Here is a 13,046-nt window from a genome sequence, read left to right on the forward strand (position 1 = left end):
ATATTGCAGCCGCCGCAGATTTATGTTCATTTCCATATGTCCTAATTCGGCTGCAGACTTCCCATTTCACTCTCTTTCACAGCTGAAAGGATGAAATGATTCAGTCTCAGTGGGTTTTATAGTGACAGATAGATATTTGCTTGTTGAACAGAAAGGTAATGGATGATTTCACGATGGAGAGGAAACGTGCATCTGACTACCCAAATAAGAAACGATGGATTCTCCTATTCCGTCGCAGTCAGACTGATGTCCTGTAATAACAGCTGATTGTGTTTTGTTGTTACAGTTCATGCTGTATATCCGGGTCGGACGCAGTGACTACTCCTTTAAGTAGTCCTTCTCTTAAATGGTTCACATCACATTTAGAGTTGCTGAGAGTTTCTCTCATTTTTATTTTTAAAGATCTTGAAAAGTCTTTCCCCCCGATGGAAAGCACGCAGAGATCAAGATCAAAGACTTCCTCTAAACATTATTCTTTAATGCTCTGTGTTTCGCTGATCAAGCATTTTTGCTGCTTTTACTGGATGTATTCAGTGGAGGTCTTTTCCATTGTGAGTGATCTTTACATGAATGAAAGTTATTCTATAATATGTGAAACATTTCTTCATTTAAAGTTAAAAATGTTTTGTTTAAAGGGGCTCTACACTGATTCTACACACACATGGTGTCCTCCAAAGGAGATAGACTCTCTCTTACAGTCAAGATGGAGACCTTAATGACAACATCGGGGATTCATTCATCTTGAATCTACCTTTAGTGGATCATAACATCGCTGGTGTGGAATTAATCTTTGAATAAAACCAACGTATTTCAGTGTACAACTCAAATACACACTTTCAAAATATCAAATAAGCAATAATAAGTAATGACAAACCAAGGCAAACTTATTCTGAGCGAAAAGCTGTAAGAAATGAAAGAGAGAAACATCGAAACAATTCATTTTTAGCCGAGTCGATAAGCACTTGTTGATCACTTGTGGCCCCGACCAGCCGATCAAGAGGAGTCATCAGCCAATAAAATAGGTTTTTCAAAGAAATTGTGAATCACCGTCACCACGAGAGGTCTTTGAGCGTGAATGTGCACTAAATATATTATGACGATGGGTCCAGTAGTATGCGGGATTAGCCGGACAGACACACGACTAAATAATCAATGACAGCTGATGTGGTGGCGTGTCCTGGTGACCTGGTGATGTCCAGCTTCACAATAACTGATATGTTGTATCCTTACACTACAGGGTGATGTGTTTCTTAAATAAAACATGGATAGATCCGGTCTATGTGATGACGCTGGTTGTGACGCATTTTGTAGAGAATTAAAAAACTTCCCTTCAGAGGGAGATCAAAACAAGAAGAGCAGTCTGTGCTGCTCACTGTTTTAACTGTGTGTTGTGATCAGGGACCCGCAGGAGCAGTAAAGGACCCACTATAGTCCGACTGCCACAGGAAGGATGTGAACCCTGAGACACAGACTGCAAGTGAGTGTTTGTGTTCGACTGTGTGGGAGCGCCGAGTGAAAGAAAGAAAGAAAGAAAGAAAGTAGAGAAAGGGATTGAGGGGGAGAAGAACAGTATAGTTCTGAGTGTCAGGGCCTCCTCTGGCCCCGAGGCTATAGTAGTCTCTCTCTCTTTGCTTTCTCTCCCTCTCTCCCCCCTCTCTCTCCAACCTAGTGCTCTGTGATTTATGCCTAACCTCTGTAATTACAGTGCCAACCGCAGCAGCCGTTAGGTTCAGATCGGGTGAAGCACAGACATGCCCCATCACCTGAGAGCGGCGACTCGCCAGCTCTACTGTTGAATACAGCTGCAATTTTCCCTTCAGCCTAATCTCCTTGACATTGACTCTAGGAACATATTTGTGTGACAACAAGACCCCACAGCGCCAGACATCAGTCAATTGTTTTCCATTAGGAGACACAGTAAGGTTATGAAGAACGTGTGCTCTGTGAGGGAATCAAATTAATTTCTGTTGATTGATTTTTTGCTCTCATCAGTGAGCTTTACTTCGTCCATTGCCGTTAAACAGACGGATACAATAGTAAAAGTAATAATGCCAGATCACGTTGTGCAACAGTCCTCCCGCTGTGGGATGAAATGTAACTAGCGGTTACTTGGACTTGGTGACCTGCAGTGTGGATTCACCTGATCTGACATTTCCTTGGATATAAAACATTCTTTCAGATCCCACAACGGAGGGGAAACATATCTGTTGCCATGCGTTTTGGGAAGGGAAGCCTTTGGATTCCCAGAGCCTGCTCTTCTTTGCACTGTATATGCATGGGGATGTCCACGACACACCAGGCATTGTCAGTGGACAGAAAGCTCTCTTTGGCAGCCCCCTTGGGGAAGCAGCACGATAGAAAGTCAGAGAAAGAAAAGAAAGAGAGGAAGAAAGAGAGAATGTGCCCACATGAGTGTGACATAGTGCTGCTGGACTGATTTGCTCACCATGACAACCGTGCAGAGGGGGGCCCGGGGGCCGGGGGACCCCCTGGCTTTTCGGCCCGGCACAATACGGAGAGGCACGGCTGTCTTAACCTCAGTGACATCCCTGTTGTCAGAGGGTCAAATCCTTGAATATCAATGTACTGACTCAGTGCCCCTTGCAGTGGTTCTCAAAAGTGTCCGACTCACATGAGAAGCTCTCGCTGTCCTCTCTGACCTCTCCTGACCTGCTTCCAGCCTCTTGCCGCATTCAGACCAGAAAGACCGATTCCACAGGGTTAAACAACGCTTTAATCGGCACACATGCATTCCTGCTTCCAGTTAAAAGTCAGCCCAGTTAATTTCTTGTCTACCCAACCAGAGGGACTTTTACCCCAGGGGATACTCCTGCAGCCGCCCGGGGCTATGGGGAAAGACTGTGGAGGAGCTCTAATTAAGAATGTGTTGATGATCTTTAGTAAATGTATCGTCACAGTAATAAGCAGTAAGCTAGCTACAATACAAAGCTGCACAGGATATTTGAATCAGTTGTAACATATCAAAACCATATGTTGCGATAGAGATTGCATGAGAAGAAATGTCAAAGTAGTTAGCTAATAGTTGGCTACTGGATGCATGGTTTAAATAGTTAGCTAAAAGTACTGGATACATGGTTTAAATAGTTAGCTAAAAGTACTAGATGCATGGTTTAAATAGTTAGCTAAAAGTACTAGATACATGGTTTAAATAGCTAAAAGTACTGGATGCATGGTTTAAATAGCTAAAAGTACTAGATGCATGGTTTAAATAGTTAGCTAAAAGTACTAGATGCATGGTTTAAATAGTTAGCTAAAAGTACTAGATACATGGTTTAAATAGCTAAAAGTACTAGATGCATGGTTTAAATAGTTAGCTAAAAGTACTAGATGCATGGTTTAAATAGCTAAAAGTACTAGATACATGGTTTAAATAGCTAAAAGTACTAGATACATGGTTTAAATAGCTAAAAGTACTAGATGCATGGTTTAAATAGCTAAAAGTACTAGATGCATGGTTTAAATAGCTAAAAGTACTAGATGCATGGTTTAAATAGCTAAAAGTACTAGATACATGGTTTAAATAGCTAAAAGTACTAGATACATGGTTTAAATAGCTAAAAGTACTAGATGCATGGTTTAAATAGCTAAAAGTACTAGATGCATGGTTTAAATAGCTAAAAGTACTAGATGCATGGTTTAAATAGCTAAAAGTACTAGATGCATGGTTTAAATAGCTAAAAGTACTGGGTGCAAGTCCGGCAGTGGCTCAGTCAGTAGGGGCTTGGACTGTGAGCCGTAGGGTTGCTGGTTGAAGTCACCGACCAGACCTAAAAAAAAATGGAGTGCGACTGCTACTTAGAGAGGTCCCAGTTGACCTCCTGCCCTGCTGTGGTGCCCTTGAGCAAGGCACCGGACATCCCCCTTCCCCCCTCACTCCCATTGCTCCCTGGGTGCTGTTCTATGAGCTGCCCATTGCTCCTCGTACTAGACTCCTGGTACTAGGATGGGTTAAAAGCAGAGAACAAATTTCACTGTGTGTGCTGTGTGCTCTGTGTGTGTGACCATTAAAAAAAGAGGGTTTCATCCCTCCAAATCTTAAATCTTACATAGCTAAAAGTACTAGATGCATGGTTTAAATAGCTAAAAGTACTAGATACATGGTTTAAATAGCTAAAAGTACTAGATACATGGTTTAAATAGCTAATAGTAAAGGTTAAACAGGGGAAATAATTGAAGAATGCCAATATAAACACTGACAATTCCATTGTATGAAAACAAATATTGTAACATTATCCACTTTTATGTTGTGTTACTTAACATCCTCTATAAAACCAACAGTGGAGGGTTTTTGTTTGTATGATATCTTACGAAACGTTTTTTGTGCGTTCTCCTACAAATGTCCAGCAACACGTGTCAATTTCCACTCATTACATGCATCGTTTCCAAATAAACTTCCGTCTTCACAGGAATATTTGTATTGATTTTGTGGAATATACAGAAATGACAGCGCATGACTCTTCGCAGGTAGCTTCGGACAGTGTATGTGGCGATACATCAGATTGGGATGAGGGGGAACGTCAGATAACAAAGGTTGGGAACCACTGTGCTAGAAATCCTTTTGAAAGCAGACACCATGAACTATATCATTCAAACAGAGAATACACATTGCTCAAGCACATAAGCCTTCCTTGTACAGGCCGCAACCAGAGCAGCATTCCTACAGCAGCACCACCCATCAGTGCAATCCCCATCCACATCTAGTCATTCGTTTCCTGCCTAATAGAACAATGTGTTGTCTGCAGCACTGCTCCTTTCTCTCCTTTGAAGAGAAGAAGAACAGAGGCTTGTCTTTATGTTGTTTTGTGAATCTCGCCATGTTGTTTTAAAGTGTTGTCTGTGACCCGAGGCAATGATCTAACAGGGAGCTAAATTTACTTCTTTTCATGTCAGCCATTCTTGCTTATCATTCACTGTGTTGTGCACATTCATGAGCATACTGTGGAGGTGTTGTGCAGTAAATATGTGGACACATAGTTTGAATGCTTTTGTGGAACACACTTACAACAAAAGAGTGCAATGACATGCCTTTCTCTTGTACTTAAGACAGCTGTTTTATGGACTACAATCAGTTTTTTATTTGGCCATGCTGGCTATGCTCACATCTGTTCTTGAAGACTTTGACACGAAGAATAAAGTAAATCTTTCGAAAACTTTCCTAACAAATTGTAACTACAAATACAAATGCTTTTAATGGAAGTGTGGGCAAGTTTACAAATATAAACAAACATTGAACTGCCTCAAGTCTCACATCAAAAGCTCAGGAATACATTTCAGTGTGAAAAACGCCTCAAACCCAGCAAGTCACTGTGTAAACAAAGACACTAGTGGGGCACCAGTGTTGGGTTGTTATACTGCAATCACACATTTAAGTGGGCCGTTATTTTCCACTCACGCCAGATAAGTGGGTCCTGACCCCTTCTCTGTGTAGATTAGCTGCCATCACTTCCATTACTACTATCAGGACTAGACAATCTGGCCCGCAACCAGGAAACCCAGATTATTTTTGCCATGCTATAGCTTGATTACACAAAGGAACATGTGCACTGGTATCAGATACAGTTGCAAAACCCAACAATAAAGTCGTTTATCATCTCCTCGACTGTTCCTCGATACTTACCCCAAATTGCTTCTAGTCCTGTCACTGCATAGAGCAAGCTGGGAGCAAAATGGTACATTGTCTTGGACCGCTGTAGACCAACACATGTTATGTGTTGTGCATGCCCATTCCTATTAACTTGATGCCCTGAGAAAAAAAAGAAATACTCTGCAAGCGGCGAGGGTTTCTCTTTTTTGCCATACCAAAGAGAATTTGGCCAAAACCTGAGAAGTAAAAACACAAGCGAGCTGACAAACAGTCTAGTTGTGTTAACTTGTATTTTACAACATATAAAAACAAGACTTTGAATTGAAAAATACTGATGCGGATACCAAGTAACTGAACACCACAGCTCATCTTTTCTTCCAGTAGTCATCGTGTGTTCATGGATTGGAATTAAGATCTCTAATACAGCTGCTCTTGTGTACAGCATGTGCTTTTTTTCAGTAGCGCAACACAGTACATTTACTCAAGTAAAGCACTTAAGTACAATTGTGGAATACTTGTGCTACAGTATATCTCAAAAGTGAGTACACCCTTTAGATTTTTGCAAATATTCTGTTATATCCTTTCAGGGGATAACATTATCCTACTGAAACTTTGATATAACTTAAAGTAGTCAGTGTGCTGCTTGAATAACAGTATAGATTTATTGTCCTTTGAAAATGACTCAGTACACAGCTGTTAATGTCTAAACAGCTGGCAACAAAAGTGAGTACACCCCATAGTGAACATGTCCTAATTGTGCCCAATGATGTTGTTTTCCCGCCCTGGTGTCATGTGACTCGTTAGTGTTACAAGGATTCAGGTGTAAATGATAAGCAGGGCTGTTAAATTTGGTGTTTTGGGCACAATTCTCTCTGAATGCTGGACAACATGGCACCTCATGGCAAGGAACTCTCTGAGCGGCCGAAAAAAAGGATTATTGCGCTTCACAAAGATGGCCTTGGCTATAAGAAGATTGCCAACACCATGAAAATGAGTTGCAGCACAGTGGCTAAGATCATACAGCGGTTTTCCAGGACAGGTTCCACTCGGAACAGGCCTCGCCAGGGTCGACCAAAGAAGTTGAGTCCACGTGCTCAGCGTCATATCCAGAGGTTGGTTTCCAAAAATAGACGTGCGAGTGCTTCCAGCATTGCTGCAGAGGTTGCAGAAGTGGGATGTCAGCCTGTCAGTGCCCAGACCATACGCCGCACACTGCATCAAATCGGTTTGTATGGCCGTCGCCCCAGACAGAAGCCCCTTCTGAAACCGATGCATAAGAAAGCCCGCAAACAGTTTGCTGAAGACAATGAATCCAAGAACATGAGTTACTGGAACCATGTCCTGTGGTCTGATGAGACCAAAATAAACCTGTTTGGGTCAGATGGTGTCCGGCGTGTGTGGCGGCACCCTGGTGAGGAGTACCAAGACAAATGTGTTTTGCCTACAGTCAAGCATGGTGGTGGCAGCATCATGGTCTGGGGCTGCATGAGTGCTGCCGGCACTGGGGAGCTGCATTTCATTGAGGGACACATGAATTCCAATATATACTGTGACATCCTGCAGCAGAGCATGATCCCCTCTCTTCGGAAACTGGGCCGTAGGGCAGTTTTCCAACATGATAATGACCCTAAACACACCTCCAAGATGACAACGGCCTTGCTGAAGAAGCTGAAGGTTAAGGTGATGGACTGGCCAAGTATGTCTCCAGACCTAAACCCAATTGAGCACATGTGGGGCATCCTCAAGAGGAAGGTGGAGGAGTGCAAGGTGTCCAACATCCGTGCGCTCCGTGATGTCGTCGTGGAGGAGTGGAAGAAGATTCCAGAAGCAACCTGTGCAGCTCTGGTGAATTCCATGCCCAGGAGGGTTAAAGCAGTGCTAGATAACAATGGTGGTCACACAAAATATTGACACTTTGGGCACAATTTACACATGTTCACTATGGGGTGTACTCACTTTTGTTGCCAGCTGTTTAGACATTAACAGCTGTGTACTGAGTAATTTTCAAAGGACAATAAATCTAAACTGTTATTCAAGCAGCACACTGACTACTTTAAGTTATATCAAAGTTTCAGTAGGATAATGTTATCCCCTGAAAGGATATAACAGAATATTTGCAAAAATCTAAAGGGTGTACTCACTTTTGAGATATACTGTATATGGCTAATGCAAAAAGATTGTAAACAACTTGCCTGTCACAATCCATGGGTGACAAAATACACCTACCAGCACCTCTCAAGTTAGGACTTTGTTACTGTTGGACAGCAGGCTAGCTGTTTGCAATCTTTATGCTAAGCTAAGCTACGCTAACCAGCTGCAGGCTGTAGCTACTTATCTACTCTTCTCATCTAAATCCTGCTAAATTAAAGTAGTTTAAATAAATGCCACCTCAACTAGCTACAACAGTGAAGTAAACATACATGTTAGTACATCAATAATACATGTAAAACACACAAGGGATATGTTTCTGCATAATGAGTACTTTTACATTTTATGATAATGATACTTCTTTACTGATTTAAGTAAGATTCTGAATGCAGGACTTCTTCTTGTAATATAGTGTTTACATTGAGGTATTGCAACTTATACTTTAGTGAAGGATACTTCTTCTATCACCTGCAAATGTCAAGTGTAACTTAGACTGCTAAGAAAGCGATAATATACAGCGAGCGGTTCATTATTGCAAAATGCAAAAATCCTGACGGGTGAGCAGAGCAGAGGGGTCTTAAATCACCATCATTACCGTAGAATCAATCGAGTATTCAACAAAACCAAGTAAGAAGTAGTTATTTCATTAATGGATAATAAATCATTAGCCGTTATAATGCATTGATCTGCATGCCCACAATGTATATTGTCTGCTAGCATAGGTTGCATTGTGCTTTTAGCAAAGTGTGTTAGTCGAAAACAAAAGACATTCACACACATCGTGTGTCGTGAGGTTTTCCAGAATGTACAATAGTACCTGAAGTTACTATGTTTTTATTAAATGGATAGTAGAAGTAGTTGTAGTTGTAGTTGCTATTGTGTCCATTGTGCTGCGTTTATGTAAAAATAATCAAATGTCTGCATACAGTGTACTCTGCCAGCAGGGTCGGGATGTTTTCTCCAACTTTTTGTGACAGCTGATGGTGTAGTTTCCTTTCATGTTCTCCCCCTCTGTGCCATCTTTCCTTGTTAAGTTTGCTGAGAGTGTCTATGAACCACAGGCATTTTCTCCCAGCGGTGTTCATGAGACCTGCCAGATCCATCATCATCCCTCTCCCTGTGTCTATCCCTCTATAGCTCCTATACTGTCTGTAAACTCACCACTCAAAAATATATACACATGTAGACAGTCTCCTGTTGTGCTTGCTCTCTCCACTCCACCATCAATCCTGTCACTGCATTCATAACACCTTTAGAAAAACGCCACTTACATGTGACAAACAGGTGTACACACACACACACGCACGCACGCACACACACACACACACACACACACACACACACACACACACACACACACACACACAAATGCATGCTTCATGGGATGTCATTTATGAAGTTGTTAATTTGCAGGATGTGAACATAAACAAGATTGTTGCTGCTGTATGTGTGCGGGGGTGTCTGTTTGAAGATGTCCACTGACAAAGCAAAGCCGCACTCCCCCCCCCCCACACACTCTGTAACTCTGTTTTAAAATGATCACAGCTCTTTGCAGTGTGGATTAGGAAGGTGGCAGATTAGAGAGTCTGCTGCTAAATCACCATGGCAAAAAAAAACCTTGCTTCCAGCTGACACCAGACTGTTCACATCCCGAACATACAAGCCCTCTCAGTTACGTCGCAGCGCATGGGCGCTCCGAAGATGTTACATATCCATCATTAAGATGGTAGAAAACATGTGCATCATACTTGTTAAATTAATAGTTTGACATTTTAGGAAATACGTTTATTCCCTAGAGATTTAGATGAGAAGGTTAACGCCACTACAACATGTATTTGTGTCAGAACAGCTAGCATCGCTCTCACCCAAACTAAATCTTAACTTGTGCTGGTTGACAGATTAGCACTTCCTCCTTTATGCCAAGATGTTGAATGCAGCTTCATATTTAGCACATCGACATGAGAGTGGCATCAATCTTCTCATCTAACGCTCAGCAAGAAAGCACATTCACAGAGAGCATATTTCCTAAGATGATGAAGTATTGCTTTGATGATTAAAGCTGGATCTGTTGTTCTGTAAAGTTAGTTTTATCACGTAATGGAACAAAAAGCATTATAAATAAAGTTTACAGCGAGAGACGCTGACGCTGCCTGAACTGAGGTTGAATCCTGATGAGATTTTGTGGTCTGATAGAAAATCCCCTTTCACCTGTTAATCCCCTTTGCATATGTTTCACAGCACACTGCGTTTCAGTTTACACTCTTAAACAAAAGTGATTCTGCAGTGAATTCTAAGATCTTTGATGTATAGCCGCCAATTATTGTTTTTCCTCATCTCTCATATAGTTTGTCAGCGTGCATGCTTTCACATGCATCGAACCACACAAGCCAAAAAAGAGAGTGAGGCTTAGGGGAGGAGACTAGCATACAAAGAACAATGTCTGAAAAGTAGCAGGAGTTGCCATGCTCTTGTCTGTCTGATGTTGCATTCAGCCTAACTAGTCCTCCGAGGAAGTGCGCCGCTGCCCTGCTTGTATGCAGGGGGAGTGTCTGTTTGCACAGGTCTCTGTCAGTTAACACTAATCTGCCTGATCTCCACCTCAAAGTCACTCACTTCTCCACATGCAAATAAACATATTCAGTCCTCTTTCAAACCAAATCCACTATCAAACACTTGTTTGATCAGCAGAGGGCCTACGAGGCAGTTCATTATGCATCTCTCCCTGCCCCCGCCTTGCAGGGAGAGAACTCATTGTTGCCAGGTTTTTATGTAATTACTCTCACCTTCAGCGGTGGCTGGGAACAACTGCCTCCACAGCAGACTGAGGTGTGTGTGTGTGTGTGTGTGTGTGTGTGTGTGTGTGTGTGTGTGTGTGTGAGCTGTTAGCATGGTTTGCTACTCCAGATTAGGCATACAGTACTCTTACATTGCCCCAGATACTTTGCTATAAAGTTCAGAATAGAAACCCACCCACACCTCCTTCAACCATAATCCTCAGAACTCTGGATGTATGTACCAGAAGAACTTGAGGGATGAAAGGTGCTTTCATTGCATTCTCTGATAACACTTTGGTCTGTGAAACTTGCAGCTCTCTCTGTAAAGTTTCTATTGCCTTCAAAAAGCCTCTTACTCCAAGTTACTTCTTCAGCAGGAAAACAAATGTGTCATTTGCGATTTACTATTTTTCCTCTCTGGTACAGTCAAAAGAGGCAGAACCCCCCAAAAAGGCGACGTATTTACAGTTAGAGCAGCTGTCTAATAAGAGAAGCATTTACCAGGCATCAGTGTGGGTCGAGCACATTATGAGCATTCATGTTGGAAGAAACCCACCCACCCCCGAGCACTATCCAAATTCCTTTGTGTGTATGTTGTGTGTGTGTGTCATGTATGAGACGGTGACATTGTGAGGCTAAGCATTGCTTTCCAAACAGACAGGTCTGAACTAGTAAACAGGTGCTGCTGAAGCAGCTGAGGATGAGGACATGGGGCGTCTCCACAAAGCCTGATCAAAGAGAGGCTGCCTCAGCCGCCAGTCATCCCAGCAACTTGATTTATGTCACTGTGTCAGAGAACTTTATGACTGCTTGCAAAAACAACAAACAAAGTAAAGGTACACACACGTTCCTGCCACGCCCTGCATTCAATAACATGGCATAGAGAAGAAGGTGTAGTCATTTATTAATACAGAAGCATAGCTTTAAGGTTTTGACTGCGCATGATGTTCCCTTGCCACTTTCCCTCTGAATCAGCCTTTGACATGCGGAGGAGGCTTAATTGTTCTGTCGTTTCAACTTTATGTTTGTAATACTGCTCGGTTCCACGAAGACACTTAACATCAGCTCAATTACAGAGTGTGAAAAGCTGAAAATCCTGGCTCTCTGACTAACCAGTCAGATTAAATTAAATCAAGTAATAATCAGCCGTTTCAACAACACTGATCACAAGCAGAAGCTCCTTTTTTGTCATCGAATCATAAGCCAGTGTCGATATTGCTATCTCCTGCATGGCACGTCAGAGAGCATGAGTGGCAGGAAGTGGATGAGTGGGGGTTGACGGCATGGAGTTTGGATATACGTGGGTCTGAAATTCATCAGCATTAGTCACATGATGTCATTGAAGGAACTTGCAGTGATGAGCAACACCAGACGTGAGACGTAAGGAGACGCTCCTGGCTTGACAAACGGTGATCTAATGTTATAAGATCTATACTTTTAAAGATCCAGCAATAGGACACACAATTGATTCTGATATTTTTAACTAAAAAAAACACTTTCTTGCCAGCAATACTTTGCCCTTGCTCTGAGCAGGATTTTTTTTCCTTTGAAGAGAGGAGAAGAAGAAAAGTGAAGCCTGCTTGGCTGAAGAAGCCCCGGAGGGGGGTGGTTACTGTCATTTATATTTACAGCCTTCCCAGACACCTCGGGGGCTGTTATCCAGGTGGCCTCTGTTGAAGCTCTCAGAAGCACTCACACCTTTTTCGCAACTCAGAGTATCAATAGACACTGGCTGACTTTGATTCAGCCACATAGAGGTTGTGAGTCATGTGCTTTTGACTGTTAAAACGGGTTGGGTTGACGCTGGAACTTGAATGCCCTCCGGGATAAAGCATTACTACGCTTCTGAAACTTTATTAAACCGGAGAGGACTCTCAACCATAGGTGTTAAACTCTCAAAAAAAGATTTGAAAGTGAGACAGATAAAGGTAGAAAAGGTCTTGTACTACAAAACTACATCTTTCTACACATGTGTAATCATCATTATTCTTGTAAATGTGCTTCTGTCTTCCTGTTGCTCTGACAACACCGTCAAAACAAAAACAATTGCCGTTGCTTAGTGGCTCTGCATGTACCTTAAAATGAGTCGACAGCGTGAGGATCGTTTAGCACCAAACATCTCAGGATGCCACACAATGTATTCAGTTTGCTCGTGCTTTAGAAAGACACTTCAGTCAATATGTAACTACTTCAAATCCAGGCCAGATGTGCCTTTAGAAATGTCACTATGCCTCGCTGATAAGAAAAGAAGAGATGACAGATATTCTGTATTTTTGGTTTGCAGCGATCCTCTTTTCAAAGTCAAACCCTTCAAACGGTCTAATCCTGTCCTGAATGAGAGCTGGATTATTGTATAACCCCTTCATTGATACGCACCGTCACATGCAACAGCGAGAGGGAGAGGGAGAGAGAGAGAGAGCGACAGAGACAGAGAGAGAGAGAGAGGGAGAGAGAGAGACAGAGAGGGAGAGGGAGTGAGAGACAGAGAGGGAGAGGGAGTGAGAGAGACAGAGAGGGAG

The sequence above is a fragment of the Cottoperca gobio genome, chromosome 9, assembly GCF_900634415.1.
Source record: "Cottoperca gobio chromosome 9, fCotGob3.1, whole genome shotgun sequence".
Lineage (NCBI taxonomy): Eukaryota > Metazoa > Chordata > Actinopteri > Perciformes > Bovichtidae > Cottoperca > Cottoperca gobio.